The sequence below is a fragment of the Procambarus clarkii genome, chromosome 41 (assembly GCF_040958095.1).
Source record: "Procambarus clarkii isolate CNS0578487 chromosome 41, FALCON_Pclarkii_2.0, whole genome shotgun sequence".
NCBI lineage: Eukaryota > Metazoa > Arthropoda > Malacostraca > Decapoda > Cambaridae > Procambarus > Procambarus clarkii.
Genome location: NC_091190.1, coordinates 4161513 through 4174796, shown reverse-complemented (window position 1 = coordinate 4174796; position 13284 = coordinate 4161513). Strand labels below are relative to the sequence as shown.

Sequence of the window (13284 nt, the reverse complement as noted above, 5' to 3'; positions counted from 1 at the left end):
GACCTGACCGTGGAGGCGAGAGGACGCACCTCGGTCAGCTCTCAAGGATTTGAGGCTCTACTAGCCTTTCTTAGTGGATTAGAGCTAGCTGTCGCAGCCCACCTTATACATTGGAGACCCCGCGCTTCTGGGAAGCAAAAAGGAAGTTCTTTGGGCAAAGGAGTGCCAAACTTGGAATTCGGCGAATATTGAATTGAATATTCGGCGACGACGCTGGACGTTGAGGGCCTGGAAGGTGTGGCGGGCAAGCCTAGCTGTGACCGGGTCACATCCACTGAGGGTTTTGGAGGGACGACACCGTTCTTAGGACAAGGAGCAATGCCTTGTGGAAGGGGCGAGTGTGGGAAAATAGTGATTAGCTCAGTGCCCATCGATGAACCAGGATTGGGGTAGCTGAATCTCAGGGATTGGAATGGCGACGACGCGAAGGCTCCACGACACCTGAGGACCTGTGGAACGTTCCTGGATCATCAAGGATCGACTCAGGAAGCGTGGGAACCTCACACCATCGAGGGACAGGCGTTGTGAGCCAGGAATGTAAGGTAGATCATTTTCTCTCCCATTACCCCTTGTGTGAGTAGGCTAGTTAGGCCACAAAATTCACTTATGTATGTGGCAATAGGACATTAATACTTTGGTAGTAGAATAGGCTGCAGGGCAGCTGGTGTTCAAGACTGTTGGAGAGGACAGTGTGTATGGACAGCAGGACAGTGAAGAAGAGGTGCCGACGTGGTGAAGAGGCTCTCCTGTGAGAGAGTGTGGGACTCCTGTCTTTCTGCCCAGTTGAAGGAGTGTTGGAGGTCGTAGAAGAAGAGGCTGACGATCTCCAGTCTTATTATCCTTATTTTCATATTCATGTATTACTTGTGATTGTATGTGTGATCATGTATTTGTGTCAGTAAATTAACACATTTTATCATTGTGTTTAAGTGTGCCGCCTTACCTTGAGGTTACCTTGAGGTGCTTCCGGGGCTTAGCGTCCCCGCGGCCCGGTCGTCGACCAGGCCTCCTGGTTGCCGGACTGATCAACCAGGCTGTTGGACGCGGCTGCTCGCAGCCTGACGTACGAGTCACAGCCTGGTTGATCAGGTATCCTTTGGAGGTGCTTATCCAGTTCTCTCTTGAACACTGTGAGGGGTCGGCCAGTTATGCCCCTTATGTGTAGTGGAAGCGTGTTGAACAGTCTTGGACCTCTGATGTTGATAGAGTTCTCTCTCAGAGTACCAGTTGCACCTCTGTTTTTCAACGGGGGTATTCTGCACATCCTGCCATGTCTTCTGGTCTCATGTGATGTTATTTCTGTGTGCAGGTTTGGGACCAGCCCCTCTAATATTTTCCACGTGTAAATTATTATGTACCTCTCCCGCCTGCGCTCAAGGGAGTACAGTTTTAGGCTCTTTAGTCGGTCCCAATAGTTTAGATGTTTTACTGAGTGGATTCTAGCAGTAAAGGATCTCTGCACGCTCTCCAGGTCAGTAATTTCTCCAGCTTTGAAAGGTGTTGTCATTGTGCAGCAGTACTCCACTCTAGAGAGCACAAGCGTTTTGAAAAGTATCATCATCGGTATAGCATCTCTAGTGTGAAAAGTTCTTGTTATCCAACCTGTCATTTTTCTTGCAGTTGTGACGGCTATTTTATTGTGTTCTTTAAAGGTAAGGTCTTCCGACATGAGTACACCCAGATCCTTTACATTGCCTTTTCGTTCTATGTTATGATTTGCCTGAGTTTTGTACGTGGTTTCCGTTTTTATATTTTCATTTTTTCCATAGCGCATGAGCTGGAACTTATCTTCGTTAAACACCATATTATTTTCTGTAGCCCATAGAAAGACCTGATCTACATCTGACTGGAGGTTCGCCGTGTCCTCTATGTTGCCTACTCTCATGAAGATCCTAGTGTCATCTGCAAAGGATGATACAGTGCTATAGGTTGTGTTCTTGTCTATGTCCGAAATGAGGATGAGAAAAAGTACTGGAGCAAGCACAGTACCCTGGGGGACTGAGCTCTTCACGGTTGATGGGCTGGATTTTATTTTGTTGACTATTACACATTGGGTTCTGTTGGTCAGGAAATTGTAGATCCATCTGCCTATTTTTCCGGCCTCCATTATAATATTTCTCTATGAGCATACACGAAGGTTATCATAGTACCACCTAGGGAACACTACGTTCTCTATAGAAGTTCTTATTGCCTGGAGAGTGGTAAATACAGCACAGACTTATATAAAAGTGTACCCTTAGCCATCCGATCAGTATCAGTGCTTGAATGGTGGCAACTAGTAACGTAGCGGCTAGAGAGAGGCAAAGCCACACAGACCTTCCTAGGAGAGTACCCTGGGCCGGCAGTCTAATAGCAGATCTATGGGAGTAGCAACCTTCTGGCAACAAACAATATATAATACACCCACTGAACTGCATCGCTGGGGTGCAAACATAATAACCCAGCTGGCGACCTTGTTAAGAAGAAGATAGAGAAGACAGGCGGGAAAGGAGTTCCTGCAACCTTTTGTCTGGCAGGCAAGACTCAGGGAGGTTATTGTTATAAGGTAAGCCTGAGTCTTCCTTCACTCCTTCACGGGTCTAAGCCGGAACTGTTAACAGCAGTTTCCCCGTGTTTGACTGAAGGGCTTCCAGGGTGAATCAGTGGCACCCCCCCCCCCCTTTTGTGGTGGAAGCAAAGACCTGTGGAGGTGGGCATTGTTGGTCCTCTCCTGTGTGACCAAGGAGACTCCGGTGAATCCCGGAAGTCGGAGGGGCTGAGTATTCCGCCCTCTGAGCCCCTAGCAGCTGAGTGCTAGCAGAGCCCCAGCCCACCCCCCGTGACAGTATCCAGCGTTATTTGCGATACGGGACACAGTGGTGGAGTCTCTGGGATTCTCACCGTTTCAACTCGAGTATGGACATGAGGTGTGTAGTCCCCTGTTGATGCTGAAGGAACAACTGACGCCGGGAGTGGCTATGAAATCAGTCGACGAATATGTGTATAAATTCAGGGAACAACTTGGAAGTGGGAAGAAGTTGGCAGCCGAGTATCTGAGAAAGGCCCAGAGGAAGATGTCCGATTGGTATGACCGGAAGGCCGTCCCAAGGGAGTTCCAGGTTGGAACCCAGGTGATGGTGATGGGAGACGGTCGGCCGAGCGGACAGCATGCTGGACATGTGATCCTGTGGTCCTGGGTTCGATCCCAGGCGCCGGCGAGAAACATTGGGTAAAGTTTCTTTCACCCTATGCCCTTGTTACCTAGCAGTTAAATAGGTACCTAGGTGTTAGTCAGCTGTCACAGGCTGCTTCCTAGGGGTGGAGGCCTGGTCAAGAACCGGGCCACGGGGACACTAAAGCCCCGAAATCATCTCAAGATAACCTGAAGATGGTGCTGCTACCCGGAAAGAGCAAGGTGACTGAACCGCGTTTCGAAGGACGATACAGGGTTGTGAAGCGGATAGGCCAGGTGAACTATGAAATCAGCAAGCCAGACCGACCCCGTAAGATGCAGGTGTGTCATATAGATCGTCTGAAGTTGTATTTCCATGAAGAAGGAAAGGCCACCGATCGGAACGGGACGATGCGATCAGAAGGAGAGGGGAGAGCAGTTATGTGTATGAGACTGAACCAAGAATTACTGGAGGAAGAAGGAAAATGGGCCCGTGCTGATGACACCCCGTAAGATGCAGGTGTGTCATATAGATCATCTGAAGCCGTATTTCCAGGAAGAAGGAAAGGCCACCGATCGGAACGGGACGATGCGATCAGAAGGAGAGGGGAGAGCAGTTATGTGTATGAGACTGAACCAAGAATTACTGGAGGAAGAAGGAAAATGGGCCCGTGCTGATGACACCCCGTAAGATGCAGGTGTGTCATATAGATCATCTGAAGCCGTATTTCCAGGAAGAAGGAAAGGCCACCGATCGGAACGGGACGATGCGATCAGAAGGAGAGGGGAGAGCAGTTATGTGTATGAGACTGAACCAAGAATTACTGGAGGAAGAAGGAAAATGGGAACGTGCTGATGACACTCATCTTTCCAACATCGGGAGTCTAGGAAGCATTGGAGAGAAATTACAACATCTGAAAGGGAAGCAGAGGGCCGAATTGATGACCATTTTGAGGGAGAATGAGTCTATTTTCACGGACGTGCCCCGACGCCACAGGAGTGTGATGCACGAAATAGAAGTGAGAGGTGGTATTAAGAGGTGGCCGATTAAGCAGTGTTTATCGGGTCAGCCTGGAGAAGAGGGAGCTAATGAGGAAAGAAGTGGAATATCTTCTGGTGAACGACCTAGCAGAGCCCAATAACAGTGAGTGGAGTTCGCCTTGTTCATTGATCAGGAAGAGCGATGGGAAGTACCGTTTTTGTACGGATTATCGGAAGGTAAACGCCATCACTGTGTCAGATTCTCATCCTATGCCCCACATGAATGATTGTATTGACCAGGTAGGCAACGCCAGGTACGTGTCGAAGGTCGATCTCCTGAAAGGATATTACCAGATATCATTGACCCAGGAGGCGAGGAAGATTTCTGCTTTCGTCACGCCGGACGGGCAATACCAGTACAAGGTGCTGCCGTTCGGGTTAAAAAAAAAAAACAGCATCAGTTGCTTCCAAAGAATGATGAACGAGGTACTTCGGGGGGCCGAAGGATGCACGGTGTACATAGATGACATCGTGGTGTATGCCAACAGTTGGGAAACTCATTTGGTCTGACTCAAGGAATTGTTCAGGAGGCTTGAGGAAGCGAACTTGACAGTGAATCTAGCGAAAAGCGAGTTTGGAAAGGCTCGTCTGGAGTACTTGGGATTCCTTATAAGACAAGGAGAAGTGACCCTGATTGATCAGAAGGTGACAGCAATCAAGGAGTACCCCGTGCCCAGAACAAGGAAGGAATTACTTCGGTATCTGGGAATGATAGGCTACTACAGGGGGTTCTGTGAGAATTTCTCCACCATAACCCACCCTCTGACGGAGTTGTTGTCCAAGAATAAGAGATGGAAATGGGAGGAGGCCTGCCAGGAATCTTTTGAAAAGACGCAGAGCCTGTTGACAGAGGCCCCTGTTCTAATATCTCCAGACTTTTCATCAAGATTCATACTATATGTCGACGCCAGTGACGTGGGAATAGGAGCCATGTTGGCCCAAGAGAGGAACGAGGCACACAGACCAGTGGCCTTCTACTTAAAGAAGTTTGTAAAGTACCAGCGCGCCTACAGTACCGTCGAGAAAGAGGCCCTAGCTCTGGTCATGTCCTTAAAACATTTCGACGTATACGTGGGAGGAAGTGCGTGACCTGTATTGGTATTCACTGACCATAACCCATTGACCATCTTATACAAAATGAAGAATTCAAACCAGAGGTTAACGAGATGGGCGTTACTTCTGCAAGAATATTGGTTAGAGATAAGGCACATTAAGGGAAAAGAGAATGCAGAGGCAGATGCCCTTTCCCGTGTGCACTGATCAGATATGACTTATTTTAAGGGGAGGGGTATGTGACGGTGTCCCACCCCTATATTTCTTCCTTCCCAGCTTAAAAGAGACATATCTGCATAACCTAAGTATTCTCTGATGTTCAGGAAACATTTTCATATATGAGAAAGAGTGGAGTGTGATTACGCTGGCTGTAAAACGGCCAGCTAAGTTTGATAATGCAAGAGGCTTACGCCTTTTGGGGCATAAGACGGCGCCGAGCCATCCTGTTTCCCGCTAAGACGTCGTGACGTCTCTTGGCACCTGATTGGCCAGGTGAGGTCACGTGCCGGAAGTGACCAATGACGAGAGCCGTCGGACGGTGTGACGTCACGAGGCGGAGGGCTCTCGGGGCGGTAGGCGCCTGGGTGGGGAAGAGTACGTCACGAGCCAATCTAGAGTGAGGACGCACTCGAATGAGCTCCGGATCTAGAGAGGCCTTACCAGTAGATTTAAGCTTCGTTTCGATACTGCAGACAGTCTGGGAGGCCATCCAACTTCCGTGGAGTGCCCAGAAGCGAGGACGAGCCAGATTAGAGAGACAAGAGCTCTATCAGGAGTCTGCAGCAGTGACTAACGTTGGGCTGGCGACGTCTGGGACCCCAGTGGACAATGTTATACACATCAAGCGAAAAACTACAGCCGGGCCGAATCTACTGGCAGTGAGGCGAAAGGAACTGTGCTGGACTGCAAGGTGCCGACAGCGCCAGTGAGAGAGTGGAGGACGGCGAAAGCGCAAAAACCTGTCTCCAGCACCCCAGACAAGAGGAGGAGGAAGGCAGTACCTGTTGGGAGTGAGTACGGCGAGGACGCGATACCACGAGAATGACGGAGGAACCTGTGTGTGTGGGAACTGATCGTCAGGAGACCAGAAGCCAGGACAAGGAACCTCAACATCCCTCAACAGAGGACGAGTCGGCTTCGTGGTTGGAATGAAGTAAGGTAGATAATTGTCCCTCCCTTTACCCTTTGATCTAGACGAGCTAGGGTATTTTATATATTGTGAACATTTATACTTATCATTTTATTGTCTAAGGACAGAGTGTTAGTCTAGGAACCAAGAGCTCATATAGGCATGAGTTGGTGCGTGTGAGCATTAACCCCTTAACTGTGTGGCCTCCAAATATGACACCCCTCCCCCCTCCAAGTGCGCAGGAAATAAAATCTTTGGAAAAAATTCTTTTGTGTTTTTAAAGTGTTCAAAACCCTTCCCTGAGTATAGTATATAGGGTATAGTAACAGAAGGTCGTAATTGTAAGTACTTTAGCTGCTATGGGGTCCATAAGATCGTGACGTCATCATTCCCTGGTCGCCCGTGGCATACGCCCCCGGGGCCAGTAGGGCACTCGAGGCTGGATGCACGAGTTGCCTCGAATATATTTTTGTTCATTTTCTGCACACTGTTCAAAATACATTTTATATGCTTTTATGTGCCAATCCTATGTATAATGAACACGTACACTATATTATGGCAGTAGAACATCCGTAGTGTCCGAAGACACTGTTACGTGCATGACACATGTGTACACATATCTAACACTTATTGTCATTGTATTATGCTAATTTATGTATATATACAATCTATTTACACACTATACACTATCACACACTATATACATTCACCAGGAACGCACTCAGAACTCCGCGAGTGTCAGCTGCCGCACCCTCACTCCTCTAACATTGTTCCTCCCACCATACTGTTATTGTTTGTATTACACTATTTACACATGTTATGTATACCTATCTTCATGTTGTATTCACCAGAACTATGCAAGTAAGCCGGTATTGTGTCCAAACTTTACAGTGGCCACCATACACTGCATGAGAACTCACACAGCAGTCAGCAGACGACGCTACGATTACGTCACCTCCCTCACTAAAATAGCTCCTCCCAACATACTCCTGTTGCTGTTACTACATTATATACACACACTGTATATACCCATGTACAATTGTGTTCACCACAGCGAACCACTAAGCTAGTATAATGAGCAAAACAAGAGTGGCTGCCACACAGTGAGGCTACCTCGATTCTATCCCTCACTCCCTCACCACAATTACTCATCCCACAATACTACGCACATTGCTTATTATCACCACAATCCTGCTCTTATCACAATACTAGTCACTAAATCCTGTAAATACATAATTGACCACAAGATTATTTTCTAAAGGAACCTAAGAAGTCGTTTGAGGATTCCTAGATGGACGAAATAAAATGCTGTGGTGCAGTGGCTAGCACTGTGAACATCGTGAACAGCATTGAATCACTAATATTTGAACATTGTACACAGTCATTATCACACTCAGGCTCTTTATTAATACTATCATGGCTAAATAAAACAAGTTATATAAATATTTTGACATTATTAGGCGATGCTGTGGTCACAAGCTGAACAGCAGTGCTGTGAGCTCACTCTGCATTCGCCGGCCTTGGTTGCTCACTCACTACTGAGGTTCTCACACCCGGGTATGTGGACCACAATTTTTTTTAAAGATGGCGTCTGTTTACAAGAGCCCTGAGGAAGCTGATGTGAACCACATGTAACCGCGGGAGTTTTGAATGGAATGTGAAAAATAAAAATACCCTGAGGCGCGTAGCGCACCCCAGACGTGGGCCTGCGTCTGGGGTGATCGGTGATGTTAGTGATCCTGGAGGTAGTAGCTGGTGTGCAAGGAGGCAGCAACGAACTTTGAAACGCCAAGCTGATCGCGTTGCAACAGGTGTGGGTGTGTCCCGCCGCCTGACAGTTGGAGCCGTCAGCTGATCGTGTTGCCAGAGGCGCGAGGTGTGTTCCGTTGCCTGACGGGTGGATCCAGTCAGCTGACCGTGTTGCCAGAGACGTGTCGTGAGGAGTGTTACCGACAGCAGATGATTCTACTTATAAACTGCATAAAGAAATGTCAATATGTATATATATATATACCTTTTCTTCAGTAAACTTTTAAACTAACTGATGAGTTTAAGTGAGCCTCCATTCTCTAGGACTATTTTTGAGATAATTTTACGACACCTTGCACTGCACGTGATATTGCATCCTTGAATGAGATAACCAATAAGACCACTGACGTGTTCCTGGGACATGAGTATAAACACCCAGCTGGCGACCTGAACAGACCAGATATTAAAAATTGAACCTTCCAGTGTCAGGAAAGGCAGATTCAGGTGAGTTATAGGAGGCTTGAACCTCCCCACTCGCTAGGGGTGTATAAGGACGGCCCTTGGCCGACTGGGAGAGCCCAGGGGCGGACAGTGGCGCCAGGAACTGAGGGGTTAAGACCCGTGGGAGCAAGTAGATTATTTGGTGACAGATAGAGCCACCTATGTAGGGTAATCAGATAAGAAAATCAGAAGCGGGGAGCCACATAGTGCCACTCCATATTAGGTCACCCAAGGTGTGAGTGGTAGCAGTCGAAAAAACAGTGAAGATAGGTATCTATTATGTGCCACTATGATCATGTTCATTTACAGTAAAGTAGCTGCCTATGAAGGGTAATCAGATAAGAAAATCAGAGGCGGGGTGCCACTTAGAGCCACCCCATATTAGGTCGCCCAAGGTGTGGGGCAGCAACAATCGTAAAATAGTGAAGATAGGTATCTATTATGTGTCGCTATGTTCATGCTCATGTTCATTTATACAGAAAAGTATGACAGTATATTTGTATAATAAACACTCAGGTGAGCGGTAGTTACCCCCCCCCCCACCTCCCCCTATGGGACAGGTGTAAAAACAGGATCCTCGCAGTAGGGGCGGTCCCCCCTCACCAGCCCTCCTCATACTTGATGACCTTGAGTGTACCGTAAGAGGGACCCGCCTCCCTTAGTTGTTTTTAAGTTGGATATATTTTAAGCCTCTATACTTAAAGAAGGAGAAAAAGAAATAATCCTGATGATTTATAGATTATATTATCAAAGTACATAGGGTTAAACATAGTCGTATTGTAGGTCATCTCCCCCCACATAATATTTATTAACAAGACCTCTCCTTCTCGCCCACAAGTCCGTTGTGGGGTCTTCCTCCCCCTCCTCCTCCTCCTCCTGGGACGAAGATGATGACTCATCATCTCCCAGAGAGTGAATGGGATGTAGTGCGCCTCCCTCAGGTGACTGACTGCTGACGTCATAGGGTTCACTCTCGCTGGTGGGGTGTTGTCCTTCCTCTCCTTGTGGTTCAATGACGTCACCACCTTCACTCTCGGTGGACATTCCTTGGGCTGAGGTGTTGGGGTGGGGCTCGGATGGTATGTCTGGGTGACCATACGCTAGGCTAGTGTATTTATTTAGGTAAAAGCGCTTATCATCAAATGCACTTAAACCCCTCTTAGTATTGAATGTGGTTGCCATCTGCCCCCCTATGTTTCTTATTTGTGAGTAATTAAAAGTATTTACTACACCATTACTGTGAAGGGTCTCTTTAAAGTGGTTATGTGTTAAAGATCTTTGCACAGCTCGGGGAATACCCTTAGCGGTGATGGAATTTTTATTGTCAAGCAAAAGCACACTATACATTTTGGGCTTGAGTGCCACAACTTCAAGGATGTGTTTATCTGACACCTCTGACTTTAACAGCCCTAAAACACCCTTTTTAGAAGGATCATACAAGGGGTGAGTTTCAGGAAAATTACTCGTATCCATCCACAAACTAAGGGGTTCTTTCCCCATCTCATTAAAGACATCTTCAGCTAGTAAGGTGAAAATGAAACTGTCTGTATCACTATACACCAGTTGTACCCTATCTGAATAGTGGTTCTTAAGTACCCTGTACCAAAAATGGTACAAGCTGTATTTTGCTAGCTCAAGAATCTGGAACCCAATGTAATTAGGATGAGTAATTTTAATGAATGGTCTGGAACTGACAGACAATAATTTATTGTCGCCTAAATGCACCATTCGTTTAAAGCGGGGATTCTTCACCTCTCGTAAAAAGGCCCTAGCTGAAGTCATTAGTTTGGTGTCAATGGCATAACGAGCTGGATTCAGTAGCGTTTTACCAAAAACACTGTTCGTCAGTAATTTGAAGAGTGTTTTCCTATCATTACTGCTGGAGGCATTTCTATTGTTAACGTTGGTGTTAACAAATTCTGCCATAAAATCTGACTGGTGGAACTCGTAAATTGCATGTATTGTTTCCACTTCAAGTCCTATCTCAATAAATAGTTGTAAAAGGTGAAGAGATATGAAATAATGTTTTTTGGGGAGATGATCTCCAACCAGTTTGATGTTTTTTGGGGGGAGGTGTGTGATGTTATTTGTTTCCAGAAGTCCCCTACTAAATGGTGAGATATCCTCCATACTTATTCCCCTATGGTGTAAACAAAGGGGCAGATCGTCTGTTAGTCTAGCTATTTCGGGTCTTAAAAGTTTGGTGTCAATTAAGAGCCAGTACCCTTTGTTAGAAGAGAAAGGCTGTTCTGTCATTATCTTCCCCCCGCTAATGAAGGAGTTCATCTCATCAGATGATAGTCTCCTTAGTCCCCCATGGGGCAATTTCCTAGTCATACAACTCCCATAGAGGCTGTTAAAGTCGAGATAAAGTAAGAATGAAGACCTATCCTCCTGGGGGTTAAAAGATGGGTTGACATAGCGGTTGTTAGCTCTGACATAACTCCTAACTGCAGTTGTAAAACCCCCTCGTATGTTTTGTGATAAGAGATTGTGCAACGTCACATCTGCACTTAACTCCAACGATATTCTACTACTTTTCAGGAAGCAGTCGTAGGAGTACCCTGGGAGGCTGCAATAGTGTGTCAATTCTAAAGAATATATATCATTTAGAATTGCCCTGTGGTGTGTAAAAATGTCAGCCAGTAATCCTACATCACACCTCAAATAAATGAGGAGGTAGTCTTTTAATGTCCTACACCCTGTAGCCTCCCATACTAATTTAGAATGTCTATATTCGTCCAAAGTTATACCTGATTTGTTTAGGGAGCTGTAGAACATTTCAATAGGAGGGAGTGTTGTGTCATTAAAGCAGCTGATTTTTGTGGTATATTCATAAGGGAAAAACTGCTTACCCTTTAAGAGTAGGTGGTGACTCTTTTTGGGCAAACCCTCTATCATTGAGTGAGTGAATGTTAAGGGGCTGGCTGAATCAATGTGGGTCTTTGCTAGGGATGAAAGACTACCTGTAATAAAAGCCAGTGAATCAAGAAATTTAAGCTTCCCTATTTCCACCTTAAGATATTTCGTCCCCTGTCTCATGAGGATATTGCTCTTAATATTTGAATCCATGGTAAACTCCCTCAAAATTAAGCCCATGTCATAAGACATATTATGGGCAATTAGAACTAAACTCTCCAGAGCATTCTTGTGGCGGAGGTTGCAGTAATTACATAGAGCTCCAATATAATTGAGCTTTTCCCTAAGGTGATCATGATGTTGAACCTTGAAATTGGAGGGGGTAAATACCTGCTCACAAAACTGGCAGTGAGTCTGTCTCCTAAAATGGATCATATCCTCAAGAGACATGTCTATTTCATAATGGTGGAGGGTAGATCTGATAATTTCCCATTTGGTGGCAACTAGCTGCATGAAATGAGTAACACTGTCCCCCCCAAAATAAGTAAATTTATCAACGACAGTGTGGTTCCTATCAACAATTATATAGCTGTATGCTATAGGTCTATGTATGGCTGTAACAGAACCTAGACAATCCTCAGTGCTTAGGACACACTCGAAATCAAAATAGCCCACATGGGAAGGGGCATAACCTTTCCCCGTATTTTTAAAATGGAGTGTGTCCCCAGGCTGAGGGTAAATAATTTTCTGAGTGATGTCGCAGGAAGATGAGTGATTTGTTAGCTCAGACGAATTTTGATATTCTGAGAGACAGTTTCTACAGAAGACTGTCTTTCGTTTGTGGCTGCGAGTAAAGTTCCGAAGGAACTTATCGAACTCTTTTATCAAGGTCACATGAGATTCCCCCAATAACAATAAAGGAACTATGATCGAGTACTGTCTGCTACCACGACGACAAAGAGAGACGTGATAGACGCCATCTGTATGTTTGTGTATTGAATACAAAAAAATGGATAGTTTATTTCTATTCTCCAATTTAGAGATATCCTCCCAAGACAGAGGGAAGGATAAATTGTCGTATTTGACCATTTTCCTAACCCTAGAGTGAGACTCTACAAGTCTCCCTATACGTCTCCACTTCCACCCTTGTTGTGACGCCAGAAAAGCTGCAATGCACTGAATAATACATGTTTTATTGTTACCAGCCGGGTTTGGGTTGAAGACCTCATGCCGTCCCCTTAGAAATGGGGGATAAGGGACATAATCCCCCAAAACTGACCTTACACTTGCATTACAGATGACGATTTTGAGGAAATCGACATTATATAATATGAAACCACTCCCCTCTGTTTCTGAAAGGAGATCTTCCAGTCGTGTAATCATATAAGCCACCCAGCTATCAATAAGATTACCCACATCCTCAAGAGTTACCAGTCTAGCGGGTGTTGTTATGAAGTGTTCTCTAAAGTCATCATCTTCCGTGAGTCGTTGTTTCAAAAGTGTTACCTTTACCTCGAGGAGGATTTTTAATGATGAAGTAAAATTGCCATGTCCCCCAAGAGAATTCATGTAATTCTCTATTTCAGATATGTAATAGTCCCTAAAGTTGCTTAGGAGTCCTATAGGGTCTGTGGCGAAGGCTGAGGGGATGGAATATTCCAGCCTAGTAAAGAGATTCCCCAGAGCCCCCACCCTATTAATTAAGTGTGGAGTGTCTATAGCATCCTCCTCATCTGGGGAATTTTCATCACTATTTAGGGCATTAAGTCTATTGATGACAGGGGGTCTAAGACCACTAGGG

The 13284-nt window shown here is 45.9% G+C and overlaps 1 protein-coding gene across 1 annotated transcript in view; it reads right to left on the bottom strand.

Moving 5' to 3' along the window:
- LOC123761189 (uncharacterized) overlaps positions 1-13284 on the bottom strand; it is a 306507-nt gene that overhangs the window by 115058 nt on the left and 178165 nt on the right. The gene's annotated exons all lie outside the window — the stretch shown is intronic.